This window comes from Scyliorhinus torazame, chromosome 3 (assembly GCF_047496885.1).
Source record: "Scyliorhinus torazame isolate Kashiwa2021f chromosome 3, sScyTor2.1, whole genome shotgun sequence".
In the NCBI taxonomy this organism is placed as follows: domain Eukaryota; kingdom Metazoa; phylum Chordata; class Chondrichthyes; order Carcharhiniformes; family Scyliorhinidae; genus Scyliorhinus; species Scyliorhinus torazame.
Window position 1 is genome coordinate 158,251,049 of NC_092709.1, and position 23,030 is coordinate 158,274,078.

The following is a 23,030-nucleotide window of genomic DNA, read 5'->3' on the forward strand; positions in this document are numbered from 1 at the left end:
GCCCCAGAAGGCGCCCGCCAATGGGGACCCAGGTCACAGGGTGGGAATCACAGTAGGCCGCTGCCACTCTTGTAGTACCATCTGGGGAATACCTAGACATCTTCGAGCGGTTGTCATCATCCTCCATCCCATGGACCAGACCAGGTGTGACTGCCGACCTAGGACCCATGCCACGTAGTGCAGCAGGTATTTACCACGGAGGGGGTTGCAGGTGAGGGAATGGCCGGGGGGGGATGCGGTGTCCGTGCCCCTGGTCAGTTCCCCCCCCACCCCCACAGTCAGTGAACCTGGAGGTGGTCAGAGCATCCTGTGCACGTTGGCTCTGGCGCACATATCGTGCAGCCTCCCATGCCTGCCTGGGCCCCATGACCCGTCCATCTTCCCCCGCCTCCACATCCTACTCATTGGACGAGGCCTGGCCTTCATCCTCCTCCTCCAACACGTCACCCCACTGCTGTGCGATGTTGTGGAGGCTGCAGCAGGCCGCCTAGTTGTCGCCGACATTCTCAATATCATACTGGAGGGCCCCTTCAGAACGGTCCAGGCATCGGAACCACATCTTCCGGAGGCCGAAGCACCGCTCGATCACACTCCTGGTTACTATATGGGCGTTGTTTTAGTGGGTCTTTGCATTGGTCTGTGGCCTCCAGATCAGTGTCATCAGCCACGACTGCAGTGAATAACCACTGTCGTCCAGGAGACATGCATCCCGTCGATCACCCCATGGATGTGGGGCATCCCATCAATGGCGGCGAACCCCTCTGCCTATGCATCCTGGTGGGCTCAGTTCACATTGATATGAATGTATCGAGCTGCTTGGGCATAAAGGGCCTCCGTGACGGGACGGATGCACTTGTGCATCGAGCTCTGAGAGCTCCCGAACAGGTCCCCATTCGGCACCTGGAATGACCCCATCACGTAAAAGTTCAGGGTGACCGTCACCTTGACGGCCACTGGGAGTGGATGTCCTCACCCGTACCTCCAGGGTGCCAGGTTGGCCATGATCTGGCGCATATGTCGCACTGTCTCCCTGCTCAGCTGGAGTCTTTGATAGCATGCCCAGTCTGGCAGGTCCTCGAATGACAGGCGGTGCCGGTACACACGAGGACTCATGTGACGCCTCCTTGGCAGCTCCTCCTCATTGGCCAGTTGGCCACCCTTTGGGCCACCCTCCGCTGCCGCATGCTCCGCTGCTACAGTTTCCTCCTCCTCGAGCAGCTACAGCTTGTACAGCCGCAGGCAACCCCCAGGGCTGCAGCGAAGCAGGAAGGCCGCCAATGCTGGTTGAATCCCAATATCCATTGCAGGGGGTGAAAGGCCGACATGTTAGCATGGGTATACCCCGCCACCCCATGCTCAGCCAGGTCCAACGGGCTACATGGTGGCCCCGGTTGGCACTGCGGGCTCTGTCCCCCCCCCATCTCCGCACCCCTGGCCCCGTCATTGCCCGGTGCTGTGGGGGCCTCTGGCCCTGGCGCCTGTCTCTGATGCAAGGGTACCATCGGCTGGCACTGCTCTTGCCAATGGTACGCTTCGCAGCCCCTGCCCGGTGCCCCCGTAAGGGCTACAGTGGGCGTTGTCCTGGGTGGGCCGCCAGCAGGTGGCGGCTGGATGGGGGGGTGACAGAGGGTGGGGCGTGTTGTATTCTGTGATATGGCCGTTGTAATGAACATCTGGTTGTTTAACTAGAAAGGTGGTTTATTAACAGACATGTGGAAAGATGGCACAGGAACTATAATACAGGCAAAAGTAACTATCTGAATTCAGTGAATTATCCTGGAACTGCTCTAAGTGCGGCTATCCTCTCGTACATCCCATTACCAACTGGCCGGTATCTCAAGTAACGTGAAGGATGTCTGACACCACCAGCTGGTTGGAGGTCATATTACTAACTATATACAAAACTGTACACAGGCATATCACCGCAGGGTGGGCTGGGGTGGGGGCACCTATATGACCTATATGACGGGCAGCACGGTAGCATTGTGGATAGCACAATTGCTTCACAGCTTCAGGGTCCCAGGTTTGATTCCGGCTTGGGTCACTGTCTGTGCGGAGTCTGCACATCCTCCCCGTGTGTGCGTGGGTTTCCTCCGGGTGCTCCGGTTTCCTCCCACAGTCCAAAGATGTGCAGGTTAGGTGGATTGGCCATGATAAATTGCCCTTAGTGTCCAAAATTGCCCTTAGTGTTGGGTGGGGTTACTGGTTTATGGGGATAGGGTGAAGGTATTGACCTTGGGTAGGGTGCTCTTTCCAAGAGCCGGTGCAGACTTGATGGGCTGAATGGCCTCCTTCTGCACTGCAAATTCTATGATCTATGATGATCTATGACCTGTGTCACTCTGCAGGGCAGGGAGAGGGATGGTTGATGGGGGAACAGGCTGAGTGGCCAGTGGGATGCACAGCAAGATAGCTGCCTTGCAGGCCACGGGAATGACAGTCCGAGACTGGACACCACCCCAGTCCCTTGGGGGGGGTCATCCCGGCCACTCAGCCTGTTCCCCCATCAACCACCCCTCTCCCGACCCTCGCACGCCTCCCACCCCAGCCAGCCTGGCCAGTGTCTGGCCCGGTAGCTGGCAGTCGCGCCACTCCGTGTCCTACCTCCTCCATCTCTTCCTCCTCAGCCATGACACCGGTTTCAGGATTTTAAAAAATGGTCGCAAACTCGGCTCATTGGAGAAGGAGAATCGCAGAGGCCCCGCAGAATACCAGGTCAGGCCCGCCAATGAAATGCAAACACTGTTTACTGTACGTGTGTTCTGGAACGCATTGACGCCGCTGTCGAGGTGATGGAGAATTGCGATTTGGCATCAAATCGGCGCCCAGCGCGATTTTGGCATCGGAACCTATTCTCCGCCCAATCGCGTGTCCTGATTTCGATGTTGGCCAACCGAGAATCCCACCCCCTATCTACAGATGTCGGAACCACAGTGCGGGTGAAGTCTGCGTTTGCCCTCAGGGACGCGGACCACCTTTGTCATGTCCTGCAAGAGCTGGCACCACATCTGGTGGAAGAATGCCCACTGCCCATGACCCTTAATATCATCACTGCCCAGAACATGCATGTGAGCAGATTGTTTCAGGGCAGCACCGGTGATCCATGTGGCATCCCCCAGTCATCCACTCACAAATGCATTAGGGAGGTCACAAAGCCCTTAAAATGTGAAGGCCCACATGTATATTAACTTGGACAGGGACCAGCAGAGCCAAGACATCAGGGCCATGGATGATATGACTGTGGTGGGCCTTATCTCAAACAACGACGAAGCAGACTACAGAAGGGAGATAAATCACTTGGTTGCATGGTGTACCGAAAACAACCTCTCCCTCAATGTCAGAAAGACCAAGGAACTGATCATCGACTTCAGGAAGCGTAGCACGACACACACTCCTGTCTACATCAATGGCTCCGAAGTGGAGATGGTCGATAGCTTTAAGTTCCTGGGGGTCACCATCACCAACAGTCTGTCCTGGTCAACTCACATGGATGCAACGGTCTCTACTTCCTATGGAAGCTAAAGAAATTTGGCATGTCTGCATCGACTCTCACAAACTTCTACAGATGTGCCAGAGAGAGCATCCTATCCGGCTGCATCACAGCTTAGTATGGCAACTGTTCAGTCCAAGATTGCAAGAAACTGCAGAATGTGGTGAACTCAGCCCAACGCATCACACAAGCTTGCCACCCCCACATTGATTCTGTATACACCTCTCGCTGCCTCAGGAAGGCAGAAAGCATTATCAGAGACCCCTCCCACCCAGACATTGCCTTCTTCCAGACCCTTCCATCAGGCAGAAGGTACAGAAGTCTGAAGACCCGCACATCCAGACATTGGAACAGTTTCTTCCCCACAGCTACAAGACTCCTCAACGACTCCCCCTCGGACTGATCTGTTCCCTGTAAGAACAATATTCACGGCGCCCTCTGCTTCTCTTGCTCATGTATTTGCTTTGTTTGGCCCCTTGTTCCGCACTGTAGCCAATCACTGTTTGTCGATGTACCATTTGTCAATGTACTCTGTTAATTATTCTTTTTGTCTGCTATGTTCGTACTGTGTACGCTCTCAGCCGCAGAAAACTACTTTTCATTGTACTTCGGTACATGTGAAAATAAATCAAATCAAATCCAATCAAATAGATCTGTATCAAGCCCAATGAGGGTGTGATCCAGGACGTGACATCTTGCGAGATTTTGTTAAATTCCACGAGGCGTTTTGAACGTCGCAAATCTTGCGAGAGGCCTTTCTTGAGATTCAACGGCCTCATCCCGACACCAAGTCGGGCGCGACAACGCCGTTGAAACATGCCCTTTGAATAATTTTAAGGCAGATGGGGACAGCTTCTTGTCGAACAAGTTATTGATTATTAGGGAAGGTGGGATGTAGATTTGAGGTTACTATCAGATCAGGCATGATCTTATTAAATGATGGAGGAGTCTTGAGGAGACAAATGGTGTATTCCTTCTTCTTGTTCATATTTATTACCTCATTGGATGTGTTTGACTGTGTTTCGGGCAGCTTTTATCTCCATCTCTAAAAATCTGCTTAAAAAAAAAAGATCTTTGAGTATGCTATAATTATATTGCAAATTGTTCACAACAGCGTTCTGGACATTAAACTTTAGTTCCTCAAGACCTCAAGGCGATGCAAAATTGCTAAACCGAGGCAAGCGATAGATGCAAGGGAAGGCAGATTGGAATCCTGTGGTGGATGGAGTGTGTACCATCTGCTAAAAGCTACCCACAAACCAACCCATGCAATTTTTAATTTGTCTCAGCGAGGTTGAGAAGGCTAAGAATGCTCCTCTTGTGCCCACAAATAATGCCCTGGTTCCTCTGGGTCATCTCACCGCACCACCTCCAACAACACCCCCCCACCACCACCCCCCACCACCATCACCACCTCCACCACCATCACACTCTGACGTTTCATTGCCAGGCTGGCTCAATGTGAAATCTTCATTGATATTCTGCTGAAGTTATGATGGGAAATACAAGAATCCATGCGAAAATCACAGGTGAATGTTTGGATCACTGACACCTTCACGTGTTACAGCTTTGCTCGTCAAAACGACCGTCAAAAAGTCACTGGAGTAGCTTTTAGGGAAATACATTTGTATTCAAGGGCACCACGGTAGCATAGTGGTTAGCACAGTTGCTTCACTGCTCTAGGGTCCCAGGTACGATTCCCGGCTTGGGTCACTGTCTGTGCGGAGTCTGTACGTTCTCCCCGTGTCTGCGTGGGTTTCTTCCGGGTGCTCCTGTTTCCTCCCACAGTCCAAACATGTGGGGGTTAGGTGGATTGGCCATGCTAAATTGTCTTTAGTGTCCAAAAAGGTTAAGTGGGGCTTACTGGATTACGGGGATAGGGTAGATACGTGGGCTTGAGTAGGGTGCTGTTTGTAAGGGTCGGTGCAGACTCGAAGGGCCGAATGGCCTCCTTCTACACTGTAAATTCTATGATTCAATTAATTCACATCCCTTTTTTGGAAATGTTAGCAGAACAGAAAACTTAATTTGCTTCCTGGGTTAGATTTATTTATCCACCACCTCACCAACCTAGCAGAAGGTTTTGCAGTTCTCTCAGATTAAGAGTGAACATCAAATCTCACTGGAGTTTGATGTGTCAGTATGAATTAGCCAACGGCAAGGCATGTGAGTTCCAGCAAGTATCCAGGATGTGGTTTTATGTACAGATATTTCCTCAGCTAACTTGTACATGGTTTAAAGAAAGAGGCTACTTCAGGGGATTTGTCTCCCTAAACTGGTGTCGGGCATGCTTTCAATGTTTAGCATGCCAGACCCAGCAATTTGCAGATGGCTTCGTAATGTAATTTTCTTCAGTCTTTATTTTGATCACATTAAGCATTGTACAAAGAGAGGGGAGGGGGGAAATGCACTTTGCTTTCATTGTTTCGTCGTCAAGAAATTGGACATTTGGCAAAGACACCTGAGCCTCTTTGCACAAGATAAATGTCTAATTTGCTGCATATCTGCCTCATAAATGAATGAATAGTGGGTATAAATAACCGATCATCTTGTGACAGGAATGAATTCACATTATTCAATAAGGGAATGCTAAGGTTCTATTTTATTCCCCATGTTCACAATTGCTAATCAGAAAACTAAATTGTTCATGTTAGTGAATGGTGCACAGATGGCTCAAAGTCTTTTCCCCTGTGGTGGTGGTAACCTGCAGCTGTAATAATGTTTGAAAGCCATTCAAAATATAAAATGTGACTTTAATGAGATGCAAAGAAGAATGTTTTTGCAATGCAAAGCATTCTCCACAGTGTAGATTGTCCTGAAGAGATTGAAAACATGGGGACAGAAGGGGCAGATAAATACAGTCACATGCATCATAAAATATGAGCTCTCCCTTTATTAGCTTTATGAGGGGAAATTTGAACTCCCTTTTGTGCAACAGCAATAAAGCGGCTCCTTTGATTCGCCAAAACCATGTCAAACTGATTTGCTGGTTGAGGCATTCTCCTGGCTCAATCGGGTGCCTCATTAATATATGCTAATCACTCAGATAGGACAGTGAGGCTGTTTTAATGATGTGGACGAGGGAGCCAGTGAAACTCACCAGACGTGAAGCAGAGGCTCAAACTGATGAGCAAAAACATTTTTTTGGGAGGGAGGGAGTGTATTCTTACAGGACCCAAAAGGCGATTTGGGAGTCTCTGCTACCTTAGGCACCTTTTCAACCTTCCCTTGCATTTGACCCAGGCAAACACCAGTCCCATCCCCTCCCAATGAAACTTGAATGGCAGCAGGTTGAATCCAGGCTGCCTCATCTTCACCTGCTGACAGCTGGGCAGCTGCATCTATGTGTGTTTCAGATGGGCAGTTTGCAAGAGGGTAATGGTAATTAAAATCATCTGGGCAGACATCCCCGGCTAGGAATTTTGCTGTCCTGCCCTGGCGATTTGCTCAGGGGTTAACATCCCCAGTATTGTGCTGTGTCACATATCCTTTAGGGCAGAGCGACAAAGATGAAAACCTTACGAATACCTCAGTAAAGAATCAGATAGTGATGTACTGTACTTTTTTAAAAATGAATTTAGAGTGCCCTGTTCATTTTTTTCAATTAAGGGGCAATTTATTGTGGCCAATTCACCTTCCTTGCACATCTTTGGGTAATGGGGGCAAAACCCACGCAAACACGGGGAGAATGTGCAAACTCCACACGGACAGTGATCCAGAGCCGGGATCGAACCTGGGACCTCGGCGCCGTGAGACAGCAGTGCTAACCACTGTGCCACCGTGCTGCTCCCCCCCACCCCAGTGATGTTCTGTACTGTCAGGTTGTTCTGCATGGAAGATTATGATGGATTGAATGGTTCTGCTCATCTGTAAATATCTTGAGGCCGAAGCTGTTGCCCCCTTCCTCTCTTCAAAGATCACTGTGTCCAGGAGCTGAAAGATGCCTGATACTTTAGCACAGTGGGCTAAACAGCTGGCTTGTAATGCAGAACAAGGCCATGCAGCGCAGGTTCAATTCCCATACCGGCCTCCCTGAACAGGCAACGGAATGTGGTAACTAGGGGCTTTTCACAGTAACTTCATTGAAGCCTACTTGTGCCAATAAGTGGTTATTATTAACTGATTCATGCAAGGATGTGATACAACCTTTTGAAATAGGTATCTGGATCACTGTCTGATTGAAACTTTCACAGGGTTGTAAGGGCAGCAGAGTTTTCAAATAAGATTCTTGAATGGGTATTTTTTAAGTGCGTTTCAGGACATAGTGCACGGGCATGGAGATTGCAGAGGGGTCATGGAAAGGGCAGGGTTGCATGTAGGGCACATGGGTGAAACTTCCGACATACCTTTCAGAATGCTCCCAGATCCAGACTTTGGTTCACGACTACTCTGACAAGCTGTGAACCTTGTAGATTACTGGTCATGGGAATGGAGGTGGGAATCCTGGAATCGCTCCCCCACCCCGCTCTTTTTTAAAAGACCTCTAGAGTCAGCTCGGCTCCACAAAATTCCAGCCCATTTGTCTTTGGTCCCCGCAACAAACTCAATTCCCTCAAAATGACGCTCTGGATTTTCATTCATTTCATTTCATTTCTCCCCATTGTTTGAGGCCTAACTGTGTCATGTTCAGCCCTGAGCAAACTTTCAACCACATACCACACCACCACTAAGACTACGTATTTACACCTCTGGAACATCATCTGACCCTGCCCCTTCCACAGTTCCATCTGCTGCTGAAATCCTCATTAAAGCCTTTGTTATCTCCAGTTTTGCACATTCTACACTCTTGTCAGCTTGACACCATCCAAAACTCTGTATCCAGTGTCTTAACACGCTCCAAATCCGAGCCCTGTGCTCGCTGCATACTGTCTCCTGGTTAAGCAGTGCCTCAATTATAACATTCTGATCCTTGTTTTCAAATCCCTCCGTGTCTTACTCGCCCTATTCCCGGTGTCCCCTCTTGTCTCACAACCCCTCAGATATCTGTACTCCTCCAATTTTTCCAATTTCCCAATTGAGCATCCTCAATTTAAATTGCTGCAGTTTTGGTGGTTATGCTTTCAGCTGCCTGGGCCCTAAGCGATAGAATCCCTCCCCAAACATCTCCTCTCTACTTCATTTTTCTCCTTCAAGACACTCCTTGGCCAGGCTTTTCTGGTCCTATTGTGGCGGGACACACTGCGGGATATACAATGACCCAGCCAACAATCCATTGACTTTCAGTGGGATTAGAAAATCTCGTCCTTTGAAACAACTGCACTGAGTGAGATTTTGGTCGCTTGTGTGAGTATTTTCTCGTGTTATTCAGGGTCCTATTTTCTTTTATAATGCCTCTGTTTAATGCCTTTGGACATTTTAAATAAAACTTTGTCTTCGCTGTTGCATCTATGTCATTAAATATTGTTGAATTAAATGAATACGAATATTTTTGGCCTGAGATGGAGAGTTTTCAGCAGCAGCTGATGTTTGAAAGTTCTATTTTTAAACAATCAGTTTTTCCATTGAAGGGGCAAGTCAGGATTTCATAATTCATGATTGGTGACAGACTCCCCAAAATATGAAAAATCTTCGGGCTATTTCTTGTATGGCATCATTTGATATGGAGAAACAGTACAAACAGGTTTTAAGAATGGATACAGCACTACATTTCCAGCAATGCAATGCACCTTATCGCCTTTAACTTCCGTAGCAGTCTGGGGCTGGTGTGGTGGAGTCAATTGTCCAAGGTGATCACTGACCTGTGGACATAATTCAGGATCGATAAAGTCCTCATTCACACCAGCTCACAGGTCTGTTCTTGTCCATGTGAGCAAATATAAACAGCAAATAAATATCTGTTGAAAGAAATACAAAGGAAGAAATAGCAATTGGGGCAGAACAAACACACACAGGTCAGGAAAGCAATGGCAGGTGTCCAATGCACAGTTATAAAAACCAGCAGGTCACCTCTGAGGTTCTGCCTCATTGATTTAACCTCCCACACATACAAAGAAAGAATGAAAAATAGACACGGTTGTGTTTTCAAGACAGTTTTTCAAAAGGTATCATTCAGTCATTCTAACACGGTTTGTCATTTATTCCTAGATAATCCCAAGTGTAATACAAAATCGCTTTTAGGTTTTCTCATGTTCGAGATTATTTGCCTTTGATCATCGTTCTTTCTTCCCCCCTCATTGTAGCCAATCTTTATCAGAAAATTCTTCAGATAGAGGTTGATTTTAATCCCAAGTTGGTTTCAGGTTGGCCAAGGGCAGGGCGTTGGAAAAATAGAGGACAGGATTTACCCACCAACCCGCCGTGTGTTTTTTGGTGGCAGAGGAGATTCGCCAGCGGGATATATCCACCCCGCCGTTGTCAATGGGATTTCCCGTTGACTGTACCCCTTGTTGCCGGGAAACCCGTGTGCCGGCATGGGACCGGAATATCCCACCGGTGTGAACAGCCGGTAAATCCTGCCTGTAATTGCTGATTTAGGTATCAGGCCCAGATCAAGGGCCTCATTTTAATGCCAAATTTCCACTTTCCATCTGGAACAGGGAGGAACCACTTTCCTCCGGGTTGTTAGGGTTCAAATGGATCTCTGATAGAATCAACCATCAACAATGCAAGTAATTGTACAGTAAAGTTGAAGTGAATTATAACCCGAGCTCCAATTGGGACTATTCCGGATTGGGAACACTCCCTCAACAATCACCTTCACCTGTGATCTAGGTAGCCACTTCACACAGGCACTTGTTCTGGGTCTGAGAAAGTTAACCACTTCTCTGCCAAGGAAGATAACTATTAATGGATATTACCTTCTTCCAGGTAGGCAGTTAAATTATTTATTATAATAATAATCTTTATTAGTGTCACAAGTAGGCTTGCATTAACACTGCAATGAAGTTACCGTGAAAATGCCCGAGTCGCCACACTCCGGCGCCTGTTCGGGTACACAGAGAGAGAATTCAGAATGTCCAATTCACCAAACAAACACGTCTTTCGGGACTTGTGGGAGGAAACTGGAGCACTCGGAGGAAACCCACACAGACATGGGGAGAATGTGCACACCTGGCCAAGGTGCCGTACACCCCGCCCCCCAACTCCGGGATCGGGGCATGGGCTGCCATTGATGCAAGGCAGCCATCTGACTGCACATCCTACTGACTCCCCACTGTGACCCGTAAATGTGTAGAGCGCCGCTGGCCGTATGGATATTCCCCCTGCACCCCCTATCCCAACTCCAGGAGAGGCCACACCCTAGGAGCATGAGGTGGTGCCATCCATCAATCGGAAAGACTTCCGTTCCATGAATGTGCAGTTGGTGTGTGACCACTGGCTGCACGTGGTGCACATCTGCGCTTGGTATCCAGGCAGCATGCACAACGCATTTGTCCTGGCGCACTTGTCGCTGTCTGACACCTTCGAGCTGCTCCATCGGGTGAAGGGTTGGCTCTTGGTGGCAGGGGTTATCTGCTGCAGTCGTGGCTAATGACACCTGTTCGGATGTCCCAGATCGCTGTGGAGAACCATTACAACAATGCTCATTCAGCAACAAGGGGCATCATCGAATGATGCATCGGTGTCCTGACAGTGCAGTTCAGGCGCCTGGACCACTCTGGTGGGGCCCTCCCATATAGCCCTGGGAGGGCCTCCCACATCGTGGTGGCCTGCTGCGTCCTTCACATCATCGCATAGCAGAGGGGCGAAGGAGGAGGATGGATGCCATGTCTCGCCCGACGAGGAGGATGTGGAGGGTGGCCAGGATGGCCAGGACATAGGGCCCAGGTACAGGAGGCCACACGACGTGTGCGCCAGGACCGCCGCACATGGGACAAAGTAATCATCTCTAGTTTCACCAACTAGGGGGCCTGGCCACAGGCAGACTAGCCGTTCTATCACACCCCCACATATCTCCCACCATGATCACCCACCCCCTCCCATGTACCTGCTACTTGCACTCCATCCCCACCCCCCACCGCCCCAGCACCTCCACCACCCTTCCGAGCTTCCCACCAGCTTCATCACAGGATGTTGGCCCTGGGTCAGCAGTATCAGCGGGTCTGGTCCATGAGATGGAGGATGATGATGGCCCGCACTGCAATGAGCTCTGGTGTTCCGCATCGTTTGACAGAGTTTGACTCCTGCGCCGGAGTCACGTTTCACTGTCTGCCCGAGTGATCCCTGCATACATGCTAGTCAGTCCATCACACGGGCTCACAGACCTTCAGAGGAGGCGGGAGTGGGGATGGGGTCAGGGATGGGGGGGTTGATCCTGGGGGTGTGAGCGGTGATCGTCACTCACTGGGTAGGCCACATGGCACCGTCACATCTCCCCCAGTCCTTTGCCACCTCCTGAGGGGACCCCGGGAAATACCCCTGATTGTCCTGGGACCCCTAGCTCGTGTCATCCTCCAACATCCGATCCCACATCTTCTGACTCCTACCACCACCCCCCTCCAACCAACCAACTGACACATTCTCTGCACCCAGCCCAGTCCATTCCTCACACCCTTCGGATAGAGGACTGGGGCAGTTCGGAGCGTTGGTGAACCGGCCTATAAACCTGAACAATGAGTCTTTACGCCAGAGGCAGCGGCAGAGAGAAGATCACACATCCAGCACATCAATTCTTTAGGCGCAAAATCATGAAGGTGAGATTCCCCCATTTTGTAGCTGCCAGCAAGCAAGCAACAGAACTGTGCGAAGAACTGAAGATGGGTCATTTTGTGGTAAGGTAGAGAGGGCCAGAGATACAAACTGACCAGGATCTCACAACTAAATCTGCTGGAGTGAGATTCTCAGGAGAGTCCACGGTAGCTCAAGACAGTGCTGGTGTGAGCTGTATCCCGAGCTCCAGGGCCTCTGGTGAACAAACAATTAAGAAGAAACTGAAATTGGGAACAAAGTACTATAAAGATGATTTCTTGAGGTATGGCTTTAATTGTGCCAATGCAATGCAGCATGCAAAGCCCATGTGTGTTATATGCAGAGAAGTATTGACATATGGGCCGGAATTGTCCAATCCCGTGGCCACGTTCTGACGCCGGCGTGAAAAGTGGCACCAACCACTCCGGCGTCAATGGTACCCGATAATGAGGAATGTTCCCCTTCCTGGGGGGCTAGGTCCTGGGGGGCTAGGTCTGCGCCGGAGTGGCCCCGCAGCTCCAGCCGGTGCGGAATGGCCGGCGTGTATTTGCACATGCACGTTACGGCCGGCGTGATTTTGCACATGCGCAGAACGGGCGGTGTGATTCCGCGCATGCGTGGAATGGCCGGCGTGATTCTGTGCATGCACGTGGCTTTCCATCTCCACGCCGGCCCCAGGGCAATATGGCGAAGCCCTACAGGGGCCCGGCGCAGAGGAACATAGGCCCCCACGAAACCAGTCTGCCCGCCGATCGGTTGGCCCCGATCGCGGACCAGGGCACTGTCGAGGCCCCCCTGGGTCAGATCCCCCTGCCCCCGCCCCCTCCAGGACAGCCCCCGCAGACACACCTTCCAGGTCCCGCTGTGTGGGACCCGAGTAACCCACGCCAGCGGGACTTGGCTGAACTTGGCGTCAACCCGGCCCGTTGGGACCGGAGAATTGCCGGGGGGACGACACTTTAAACAGTCCCGACCAGCATGGCGGTAATCCCACGGACGCCCGAGAATCGGCGCAGGAAAATCTCGCGTCTCCCCGGGAATTCTCCGACCTGGCGCGTGGTCGGAGAATCCCAGCCATGAAGTTTAAAACCCTCAAACCTTCAAAGACATTTGAAGACTAAGTATGGCGAGTTTGAGGACAAATCTCCTGATTTTTATTCACAGCATGCAGCAAGAACTTAAATCGTCAGCTGAAGTCCTTAGCATAAATGCAACATTGAATCACAAAGCAAGAGAGATCGTGAGGACCAAGAAGGCTCACCTGCCGCATTAAAGGTAAGCAATAATGGTGTATCGTGAACGTCGGCCCGCATGGGTCCTGAAGGTCCGCTGGTTGGCAAAAGTGTGTCCCGGGAAAAGTAGTTTGAAAAACACTGGATTAGCTGATCATGAGCAACATTAGGTGCTGCCTTCTTAATTTAACTCCATCCCTTAGATGAGTCCTTATTGTTCACTATTATTGAACTGTAAATATTATTTTATTATATTTCATACTGTGACCTTTATAACTGGTCATATGAATAATATGTTCTTGATATCTTTCATGTTTTTCTCCAATTGTTTCTATTTAAAAATAAAGTAATTTTCAACTTTTAGCAGAGAAATAGGGACTCCTATAGTCTGTTTCTAATTTGCAATAATAGTATTTTCCTATAATTATGTCCAATTCTGATTTGCTGCACTAAATCTTAGGAATGACTTCTTAAAAGATAGGGAGAAAGGATACCAAGCTGTACCATCATGACTTCATTTCAAAGTCCTTTGTCAATTAATAAATGATGTTACGAGCTATAATTTTCTTCCTTAAAAATCCTTTGCTAACTTTAAGAGTAATTAAGAGAGGCCTGAGTGATATCTTGCACTTGGTACAGCTGAGGTCTGTCTACTGTCCAGAGTTGTCAAGCCAGTGCTGCCCATGTTTGAAATCTTTGGGGAAAAGATGGCTTCCCATGAATCTGTGTCCATTTTCTCACTTCTACAGTATAATGTCCTATTCTGGAATCTGAACTAGAGTGTCTGTCAGATTGAATTGTTAGATAGACTGAATTGAACAAATTTGAGTTATTTGTGAATAACTGGAAATTACTGAATGGAATATTTTAGGTCAATTCGCTGTAAATAAAGAACAATAACCCTTCATGGGACTTACGACACTCATAATTTTGAAATTTGATGTGTCATTTTAGGGGCTTTTCCTGTTTATTTCCTTATTCCCCCTTTTTGTCATGCCATTTTTGATCCATGGATGATTTATGGACACGTGTCTTTAAGGAAGGTGGACTGTGCCTTTAATTCAAGCAGAGGATTGCAGCAGCAGGAGAGATCAGTGATAACACTGTTTAATTGATGTGGCTGATGGTCAGTGAATTGACCCAGGGGGCTGTGCTCTGCCCAGTATCAGGTGATGATTGAACCTGATCCCACTGAAATGGCTCAGAGACCTAAGGAGCTTTCAGTTTATCTTTGGCAGCTAAGAGGGAAAGCCTCTCTCTTTTCCGCTCTGATTTCTCTGGAAATAACCAGCAAATTCTCACCAAAAGGCCACTGTGGGAACTAACTCTCGCTGCAGAAAAGGCTGATGCAAGCAGAATCCAGACTCTGATAACTCTCTCTGCAGAACAGGCTGATGTGAAGCCAAGGGCCTCTCCTAGAACAGCTGTAAGATATAGCTAACTGCAAGGAAGATCATAACAGGCTGTAAACCAGAGACTTTAATCCACACTCATACTGTGAAGAAAGTGCACTAAATAATTCATCATTTGAAGCAAGGATTCTTATCTTTTGGTCTTAATCCTTATTATTTTTACTATTTTGTACCCTTTTGTGTTTGTCTGTCTTGTGTGTGTGGGCAGAGGGAGGGGCAGTTATGGGGGAGTCAGGTATTAACTTTTTATTAAGCAGCTGTATTTACTGCGTATTTCATTTATGTTCTTGTTATAAATAAACACTAATTGTGTTTAAACTTACAAGCCCAGTAACTGTAATTATTGGACAGCCAAGGGCCAAAGAGTTTGGATAGTTTTATAATAATTATTGGTTAATTCACTGGCGTTGTGACTCCGGGATGAGTGGGGCTGGAATTGACCGCACACTTGCCCAGGGTATCATAACAGTCGTTCACAGAGTGCCTGGCACCTGGATGATGTTCATATATTTAGTAGTTTTCAGTCATGCATTGCAGAATTTGTTTTTACATTCATTTTAAAATTCTCCAAACAATTGTTCACATAAAATCTCGAGAGGCTTGCACATCCCTACTTCCTGCAGAGCAGTTTGAACCTGGCAAATGTAAATTTTAATTAACTTCACATCACGTGACTGGAAAAGACCCAGAAATTAGCATGTGGAAATAAAAATGTTTCTGCACCTGAGTGAAGCATATGCAAAGTAAAACTCCAGGAGAATTGAGGATGAACACAGTTTTAGCAGCTTTATTGCAAAGGAAAATGCAAAACTTGTGCACAGCCTACCCTATATTTGCTTGCTTTGTCAGACAGATTCACCAGCAAACAGTGATGTGGGACTTGCACCAGCTACTCCACTAGGTCACTGTCTGTGCGGAGTCTACACGTTCTCCCCGTGTCTGCGTGGGTTTCCTCCGGGTGCTCCAGTTTCCTCCCACAGTTCAAAGACGTGCAGGTTCGGTGGATTGGCCATGATAAATTGCCCTTAATATCCAAAAATGTTAGGAGGGGTTATTGGATTACAGGGATAGTGGGGCTTAAGTAGTTCGGTGCAGACTCGATGGGCTGAATGGCCTCCTTCTGCACTCTATGTCCTATGTTTTATTATTTATGGTCTGTGGATTCAAAATTGGAATGCGCCTTTAAGCAGTGGACTTAAGTTGAGGCAGCCTGCTGGTCAGGACAGTGTGTTGGAAGATTTTTTGGGGGGAGCGGAGAAAGCAGACTCATCGGCACGAGGTGAATCTTAAGAACTAGCTTTGGAGGAGTTGGTTCGATTGGCTGGCTGGCAACCTGTGGGTTGGCCAGGGACAGTGTTCTGGCTGACAACAGTCAGTGATTGGTTCCTGTGGGTTGCTTATCAGAGAGCTGGTCAGAAGTGATTAGACCTTGAAAGAAGGAACTCTCTCTCTCTTGCTGCTTTATTGTTCTAAAGCCAGTGCCTGACGCGTCTTCACTATATATTTGAAATGATCTTGAATCTACAAAGAAAGTAGACAGCCTTGCCAGCAAAAATGATCTCAAGCCTCGAAGGAAGAAGCATAGAAGCAAAAGCTTGAACTCTTGAAAGATTTTAACTGGAAGCCAACCAAGTGCATTGGAGATCCTTTATACTTTATCATCATTTTACTTCTCTCTGCACTATCCTTTCCCTCTATGTTGTGTGTGTAGCATGGGGAGAGTTGGAAAGGGGTATAGGGGTATTAGGTAGTCACTTACATTTTTGTCAGTTTAATTATTTTACTGTTAAATAATGAAGGTTATTTGTGTTAAATTTACAAATCTGGTAACTGTCGTTCATTGAGCTCCCCCACAGATTTTAAAATAAAATCTAATTTCACCCGTGTTGCGACCCCAGGTCAAGTGGGGCTGGAATTAACTGCGCACTATCTCAGGGTGTGGTGACATGACTTTACAGAGGCGTCACTTGCTCACACTCCAGGAAGGGAAGGAAAATCACTCAAGGGCCTCTAATGATGCCACATAATCATGTGACACATGAAACAGAGGGTGCTGGTTGCAATACATAACACTACCCCAGATTTGGGGCTTTGGTGTAAGACCAAAGAACTTTTAAAAGTTAGATTGACAACACTCTGCAACCTGTAAACTGAGCAGAATGGTGGCTAAGCTGCAAGATGTTGCAATGGCACTTCAGTGGATAATTGCACACAATAACATAGGAGACCTGGTAAGCTAATGAGCTTACCCACCCCTCCCCATCTAGTCCAAATTATTATCAAATGGAAAGATCTGGCAGGTTTTGCAAAAGTTGAAGAGATGGATGAAGTGACAGACAAGGCTGAAAAGAAGGAAACTCCCCGAACAGGAGCCGGAATGTGGCGACTAGGGTTTTTTCATAGTAACTTCATTTGAAGCCTACTTGTGACAATAAGCGATTTTCATTTCATTTCATTTCATTTATCAAACTCTAATATGGGGAAAGGAAGTGGAGTTTGTGTAGTTGTAATACCGGCTCAATATTGTCTTCGCTACCAGCTAAGGACTGTATTTTCTTTCATCTATAAGCTAAGAAAGTTCCATTTGTGTTACTGATCAAGCAACTGGACTCTAGCTCCTCAAATCAATGATTTGATTTTCTATAGGTGTCCCTGGTTTCTGTTAAACACATACCCATATCTGATCTTATATAACAGGAGCTAACATGCACCATCCATTTCTCTTTTCCTCTTGGCTGAATTTTAAGAATTTCTTCTTGAAGCTTTGGTACGTCTGTCGTGGAACTGGATCTGTTTGTCTTTGCTGAGCTATCTTTTACATCATTTGTTATGCTCGAAATTGAGGAATGTGTGTTTTGGTTTGTCTGCTAATTAGTCTGTGAACCAGGCGAGCTGTTCAGCTACTCATTTGGCATCCTGTGTCAGAGAGTGAGTGGGCTGTGCCAAATCGTGTGCCTTTTTTTCGGGCAGTTCTTTTGCAACTTTAATTGTAAAAATTCTGTCATTTGACTGTGAATATCTTGGTCAGCTGATAATATGCCAGAACTTGTATTGCTATTCAAATGGTTATATTTTCTTCCAATCAAGTATGATCTATTGTATGATATAACCTCATTTGGAATAGTACGTTTGGTAAAATGAGTTTCCATCTTAGTTCCAACTTTAGTTCCTTTTTTACCAGTTTGTTTATTGCAAATAAATCAGAATGAGCGAGCAGATGAGAGAATATCTTCTATTTGCTTTGAACAGATCTCACCCTTTCTTTCTCCCTGGTCCTTTCTCATAATTGATGGCTATTATATGATTCCCTTTGCTGTTCAATTTCAAACCACCAGAATATATCACACCTTGATGCGTATGTCTCTATGCCCTTGTTAATTAGAGGCCGGGGAATTATGTCTGCACCTCTCCTAAGGCAACTTTATAGGGAGTTCATCTGTAATGTTGAAATACAGAGCAACATAGGATGTGAGACTATCCTTCCACTTTCACAATTTCAGATCTTCGAGTATTCTAGTACCTTGCATAATTTTGATCAGTGCGTCTTCAGTTGACAGCAAATACAGTAAATATGACAGCTTCTATCTCTCATACAGTTGATGTTGTCCCAATTCGGGGCATATACATTCACCAACACAATAGCCCTCCTTCCAGCATGCCTATGGCAATCACATAACAACCGCCAACCCCCCCCTTCCCACCCCCGACCTGATCCTGCACCCCCAGATGGGTTTCTTGTAGGAAGACGACATCGTCCCCAGTCCTTTTAAATGGGAAAAAAAGCCCTTGCTCTCTTTACAGGCCCCACAGGCATCGGACGTTCCAAGTGATCAATTTGGTTGGGGGTTTCATCACCCCTCCCCTTTGAGTCCCTACCCAAATTCCTGGGTCCCAGGCCCATCTAAGATAACCGCCATCCTCTCCTACAGAGTGTGATAAAGAGAAGTGTCAGGTCCCCTCTTCCCACTCCCGCCTACCTCCCATTGATCCCTTTCTCCTCCAGACCCAATAATTGCCTGGCACTATAGCCAACCCCATCCTCCCATTGCACAAACACAAACTATAGCTTGCCCTGTTGCACCACTCCCAACCTGGTCCATTAGACAGCAGCCTCTCTACCCACACCACTCCTGTTGCTCACTTCCCCTCTCCCCGTACCTAGCTAAACAGTTCCTGAACAAAATCCCCAAAACACCTGCCCTTTAACATCAACCAATACCTCCCCTTTCCCCTCAACCATAACCATACCCCAACAAAACCAACAAAACTCTTTCTCTCCCCTCATCTCGCATGTACAAACACCCCCCTCCCCCAACAGAGCAAACGTGAAACAGGGATACAAAAAAACAGCAATAGTAACATATCTACATCATACAACAACCCTCTTTCATAGATAGAGTCGAAGATAGCCTCGTTACAGCGGATCCAGCTTCTTCTCTTGAATGAAGGCCTCTGCTTGCTCCGGCGTGTCGAAGAAGTAGTCCATCAAATTCATTCTAGCCCGCAAATGTGCCAGGTACACCACTCCAAACCTCATGCCCTTCTTGTAAAACACCACCTTCGCCCTGTTGAAGGCAGCTCATTTTCTCGCCATCTCAACTCCGGCATCTTGATAAATTCAGACCGTATGTCCTTCCCAGTTGATGTGCCGAGCCCTCTTTGCCCACAACAAGACCCTTTCCTTCCTTTTATAATTATGGAAGCGGATTATAACCACCCGCGGAGGCTCATTTGATCTTGGTTTCGGTCTGAGCGCCCTGTATGCGCTATCCAATTCCAGAGGAGTGAACTCCTCTCCACCTACGAGCTTAGAGAACATCTCCAAAAAATATTGGGTTGGGGTTGAACCCTCTACTCCTTCCAGTAGGCCCATCAACCTGAGGTTTAGCCGCCGTGACCATTATGGCACCATAATGGCAGCTAGCGTGTTTAGTGTGATGGGTGCGGCGGCAGCCATTTTCCTTCCTTCACCCTCCTCCGACAGGCTTTCCTCCTGAACCTTTTTTAGGTTTATTTTTTTCAATGCCGACTTCATTTTCCTGTTGGGAGATTTCTTCCTGTTAATCTCCTGCAGTTTGGGCTCGCAAACCTGAGAGGGAAAAAAAATGTGAACAAGGCCACCTTACCGGGAGCCTTTCTGGGTGCGTTCCGACTTTACATGATGTCACCCGTTTGCTTCTATCTCTTTCTCATTTCTTGTCACCCTTTCTGGTCAGAGGATGTTGCATGGTCATTGTGTCATTAAGATGTGCCTCAATGTTTCTTGTAGACAACATTAAATGTGTTCTTTTGAACATGCAACAGACTTCTCTAAAACCTTCTGGATGTACTAATGCTTTGAGCTCATTATAGCTTTCATCCTAAAGAAGTGCTGGGTCAACCTCTCTGAATTGTAAAGCATACGCTCTATCTTATTCTGTGGACTAAGTTCTTCATGTACTGCAACAAGTCAATACTTAACTTTGTATCCACAGCAACAGATATTTTGCTTTTATTAATTCAAGTGGCACATCACCTGAGGTTTAAATTAGGTAGTGATTACATTTGCGGTTTTGTTAAGTGAGTTTGGATCGATGGACTGATGTAATTTCTAATTTCCTGTCATTACCACCACTGCTGAAGAGAGCACTGATCAGTGGAATGACTTTCCGATCAACAACCTCAACAATATTTTTTTGACACATTCTTTTACAGTGGGAAATTATTTTAGCAGGCTGTTCTGAAGGTTACATTTTGGGATCAATTTAAAGACATTGGGTTTGATTCAACCAAATGGGAACAAAGTCCCATAGCGAGCGTGTTTAATCACGTGTTCCCGGCACTCGCAATGCTGAGAAACATATGGCTATTCAATGCAACTCGTATTGTATAAGGGGCCTCAACGGGGAATGTGCGACTGAGGCCACACATAGCCCCGTTTTGTACAGTGGGGAGCTCCCCTCGCTGGAACTCCCAAGTGTAGCGAGAGATCAGGGCACTATTTGTAGTGCCAGACTGGCATCCAGATGACACTGTCAAAGTGTCCAGGTGGCACCAGAAGCACCAGGGCACCATCCTCCCCAAAGAGCATGCAGCTGGGGGCCTCCGATCCACTGTGAGACCCCACGAGTGCAGTTCCGTCTGGTCCCCATTTGTGGAGACCAGTGCAGAGCAGCGCTCGCCCAAGGTTTCTGAAGCGAAGGGGATGAATCCCAAAGCCTCAGGTACCTCGGGAATCTGCACATTTGAGTCAGATTAACTGTCGCGCTCCAATATGCAGATTTGCCAAAACGTGATCCCGCCCACAATGGACAAAATTTACATTGCAATATCTTGCGAGATTGCGTTGGATCTAGCGAGGAGTAGGGAGCACGGTAGATCCCGGGAGCGGGGTCTCCTGGCTTTTATTGGCCACGCTGCACCACGGCCAGCTGCTTTTCCGGTTCAGTGTGTCCATTGGATTGTGCCAATGAATATCCCATAACTTTCTTTCTCCTTTGAAGACAATTAGTATTTGTTGCTTACATTTCTTTCGAATACTGGTATTCTACGGAGCCAATAATTTAAATTGCAGAGACCGTGATCTCCATTTGAACCACAACCAACATTATCTACAGTAAATAGCTTGTGTTAGCATTTACACTAATTTCTGGATTTTGATCATTTGCCTGGGAAATAATTCCAATCTCAACATTTATTACACCCCTGACCTGAAGCAGGATATCATTTTCTCTTTCTGATGTGATGTTTCTCATAATGCTTGCAGTCTATTTTGGGAATTTTCAAACATTTCAATAGCCTCACCCACACACAATTGCTGTATTTTTCTAACAATTTCTATATTAACCTTGTCTTCATTTCCCTCAAACTGAAGACCACAAAGTACTTTTAGCGCTTATCTACACCTACAAACAGTTAGTGTAATAGTTTTGAAGCAACTTTCTCACATTTATTTAAGTTCTTCCACTTAAATTAGCTGCCAAAGTGTCCAGGTGGCACCAGAGGCACCATCCTGCCCAAAGAGCATGCAGCTCTTTGATGCAATGGTGTCAAAGAAATATCTATGCTTTAGTCTATGTTTATTAATAATATTTAGCATACCGTTGATCATAGCAATATTTTCATGTTAAATGGAAATAGAGAGCTTCCTAGATAAACTATGGATACAAATTTACTGCACTATTGATACATTAAAAATCTAACAAATAAGTCCAATCTAGCAAAACCATATGCCAAGTAAATAGTTTGAGATTCCATAAGTGTTGCATTTAAACTTTAAAACCTGTTCCAAATTTACAGCTCATCCGTGGCTTTAATGTTCTGCTATTACTTATACATACGTCAATAAGCCATACAATAAAGACGTCATTCACCATTATTAGCCACGCACTCGCACTGTATGGATTTCACAGGCATACACACAACTAAAGAATCATTATATATATATATATATATATAGTATCTTACAATGCAAACTCTGAGAGGAGTCCAAGGAACCAATCCTTGGAAGTTTAAGTTGTCAGTGGTGCCAATGGCGCATGGCAAGGTAACATTACACAATAACCTGTGTAGTTCTGGCTGGAGAATGTTGACATCAACACAACTTCATGCATGCAGCTAGTGAACTCAGGGATGTAGTGCTAAATGCGGAAGAACAGAAATGAGCAATTGTGCTTATTACAATTTCAAATGGCTGTGTCCTAAAGCTCCACAAAATCTTTCCCTTGTCTGTGTTTGTTTTTAATGAAAGATCTTTCTTTAAACAATGGCTCATAATGTCCATGTGTCAGCAGAAAGCCATTGCGCTCCCATACTGAGATAGAAAAGTACCCACTTACCAGTATTCAAAAATTGCAACGCAATTTCCGACTCCAGCAGCAGCCTCGGGTCTGCTTCAGGACACTGCGCCAGCCTCAGCGTGGCGCAGTTTGAATGCAGCCACGCCTCCTTGTGACGGGGAAACTAAAGGAATGCCCATTGAGGTTAGGGATTTAAACTGCAGCTTTGTATTGAAGACAACAAGCAACAGGTTTCATAACTGTTTTAAAGATATATTGAAGTTTAAAAAAAAAAAAAATTTGTTCTTTCATTTAAACAGGCAAGGCTGTTATTGGTTCTTTTAAAGTAATTTTTAATTTAATTTTTTATGATTGCAGATGATATTTATAAGTGAATGTTTTGTTTTTGTTTTAAATCTGTGAAATTACTATTTAAATCTGCACGATCTAACTTTACATGTGGCATGCTTAAAAGTGTTTGTATGTTTTCATTTAGAATATGGTAACTGTA

The 23,030-nt window shown here is 46.6% G+C and overlaps 1 long non-coding RNA gene across 1 annotated transcript; it reads right to left on the reverse strand.

Moving 5' to 3' along the window:
- Positions 1 to 2,532: 2,532 nt before the first annotated feature.
- LOC140409549 (uncharacterized) lies at positions 2,533 to 22,642 on the reverse strand. Its single transcript, XR_011940387.1, has 3 exons — positions 22,580 to 22,642; positions 9,229 to 9,324; positions 2,533 to 4,543 (listed from the first exon to the last, which is right to left on the reverse strand). It is a non-coding gene; the product is annotated as an uncharacterized lncRNA (long non-coding RNA).
- Between the last annotated feature and the right edge of the window lie 388 nt (positions 22,643 to 23,030).